Here is a 2,919-nt window from a genome sequence, read left to right as displayed (position 1 = left end):
TGTTTTTACAGATGCTAATGTGAAAAAAATTTTGCGACAAAAACGATAAGGGAAGAAATGTTAGGCAAAATTTATTGCTATTTTATTGTTCTTTTACATAAATATACATATACAGAGAAACAATGATAATACGAAAACCGGTTTCTTGCTGATATCTCCCAATAATCGCATTCGTTCAACGCATTAGTGTTTGTGTCTACAGGATTTTACTACATATGCGATGTAAGAGAGACAAAGACAGAATGATAGTCTCTCCTTGTCAAGCTGTTAGCTGTCAGTATGTTACCACGGAAAATTTCCCCTGCTCCTTATGAATCTAGTGAGATCTATCGTCCCGATATTTCATAAAATAAGTGACAAAACTTTGGTTGTTTTTTTTTTAATATATTCTTGATATATAAGTAGTCCGCCAAAGAGTCGGATTTTTGCATTTTGCTCTGAAAAATTTATAATAAATAAAATACGGACTCCTGGCTAACCCAACCTTACCCGTTACTAGCTGCGCATTCCCCCCCAAGTTATATTATAAATTTTATTTTCATCTTTTTTTCAATAAATAACTCTTTGGCGACTGCATTTGAGCTTACTGATTAAGAATATCATAAATTAATAAGATTCATTCAGTAGTTTCGCTAATATTTGGAATATCAAGAACTCTAATTCCCGGCCGGCCGATAGGCGTCTCCACCATGTCGCCTGCCGACCCTTAAATAAAAACATTCTTGTTGAATTTGAACTACAAATAAATTCATTATCCGGGCATTAGATAAAGCCTAAAAACAATGTTTTATGTGATGTGATTTATCAATATAAATTCAAGAAAAAAATCATGCAACAACAATATACATTTGTGCTGTTGCTTTGTAAAAAGGCCTATTTATATATTTTATAGCTTAAAAATATTTAAAAAATTTATAAAATAATATGCGTTACATAGCAACAGAATTGTTCTTTATTTTGATGTTATTTCACATTGAATATTATACGTGATATATTAAAAATCAAATTTGCCTCATATAATATCAAAACATGAATAATCAAATAAGTGGCTTCCGGTTCCGGTGAGAGTGTGAAGTGACAGGTGTGGAAAGCGTGGCAGGTATTTTGTGAGGAAAGAGTGAGAAAAGGGGTGAGGAGAATAGGGAGATAGGAGGTGAGAGGGCGTAGAAAAAGAGGAGATAGATTGAAAGGATAGGAGAATGAAAAGGGGTAAGGAGTTAGTAAATAGAAAGCAGGAAGAGGTGAGACACGGGACACGTAGACACGTGGAAGAGAAAGAGAGTAGGTGTAGAGAGCAGGTGCAGATAGAAAGATAGGGAATTCAATAGGGAATTCACTAGGGACATTCACTGACGAGTTGGAGCGAATTAGAACATAGAGTAAGGGAATCAAAGAAAGAAAGCGATAAGAGAAAAATGAATAAGGAGGAAAAGAATGTTAGTGAAGAGAATAGTAGAGATAGGAGGATAGAGACTACTAGAGATAGATGGTTGAGGAAGGGGGAAGAGGGGAGATGAGGAGGAAGTAAAAAGAAGGCAGGAGCAGAGGAAGAGTAGATGAGTTAGCGAAAGAGAGGAGGAGCAGTATGGGTGTATAGAGGATTTCTTGAAAGGAAAAGGGAAGAAGGGGGAGAGGAGGATAAGGATGAGAGGAAAGAAGTCTGAGAAGGAGCAAAAAAACAGAAAGGCTGAAAAGAGAAGTAGGGGGGATAGAAAAGGAGGAGTTAAAGAGGATGATGGAGGAGATAGGAGAGAAGATACAGAGAAGTTGGTGAGGAAATAAGAAAATTGAAGATTGAAATATGACAAAAGGAGGGGGAATGGAGAGAAGAAGAAAAGAAATGGGAAAAAAGATAGAAATACTGGAGGAAAGGGTGATAGAGTTGGATGCAAGAATAGAGAAGAGAAGTAAAAAGGAAAAAAAGAGAAAGAGAGGGGGAGAAGGAGGGATAAGTAAGGGGTTAGGTTGAGTCAATAATGGGGAAATGAGAGACATAGGAAAGAAGTTAGGTGGAAAGAGAGAGAAGAAAGAAGGAATAACATCGTGATAAGAAGAATAGAAGAAGGGAAGGAAGATGTAAAAGGAAAGAGTGGAGGAAAATAATGAAAGAAATAAGAGCGAAAACCGGAAATAGAATGGATAGAAGGTTGAAGGAAAGGAGGGAAAGGAAGGAGAAATGGTGGTTGTAAGACTAGGCGCAGAGAACAAAAGAGACAGGTAATGGAAAAAAAGAGTCTGTTAAGAGGAAAGAGGGTGAGGATAGAGGACGACCTAACATGGGACGAAAGAAAGATGAAATGGAGAATAATGGAAATTGCGGAGGAAGAAAAGAGGAAAGGGAACAAGGTGTGGACAAACTACGGTAGGATTAAAAATCAATGATGTTTGGTGGAAATGGGAGAGGAAGAAAGAGTGCTCAAGAACTGGAAAGAGAAAATTAGAGAAGGATGGAGAAAAATGGAGGTGGAAGAGGGGGCATGAAGACAAGAATGGAGGAAAAAAAGGGATAGAAGAGGGAGAAGAGAAGAAGAAGGAAAGGAGAGGGAAGAAGAGTAGTAAGAAGAGAAAGGAGGAGGGAGAAAGGGAGACGGAGATAGAAGAAGAAAGGAGCAAGAGAGAAGGAAAAAGGAGAAGTAAGAGAGGAATGGAAGATAGGTTTTTGGAATGTGGCCAGGGTTTGAAAAACAAGGAAGAAAAATTCTGGAAGGAAATAGAGGATTGGGAGGGTAGTGGTGATGATGGAAACATGGATAGAGGAAAAGAGGGTGGGAGGCGATTAAAAAAGAGGCTACCGAAAGGATATAGATGGGAGAAGCAAGCAGCAAAAAAGAGAAAGAACGAAAGGAAGACCGATGGGGAGGATGATCATGGGGGTAAAGGAGGAGAGGGGAAGGATAAAAGTATCAGGAATGGGAGAAA

The sequence above is a fragment of the Nylanderia fulva genome, unplaced genomic scaffold, assembly GCF_048542155.1.
Source record: "Nylanderia fulva isolate GAGA-0341 unplaced genomic scaffold, ASM4854215v1 Scaffold421, whole genome shotgun sequence".
Classification (NCBI taxonomy): domain Eukaryota; kingdom Metazoa; phylum Arthropoda; class Insecta; order Hymenoptera; family Formicidae; genus Nylanderia; species Nylanderia fulva.
This window is presented reverse-complemented; position numbering follows the sequence as displayed.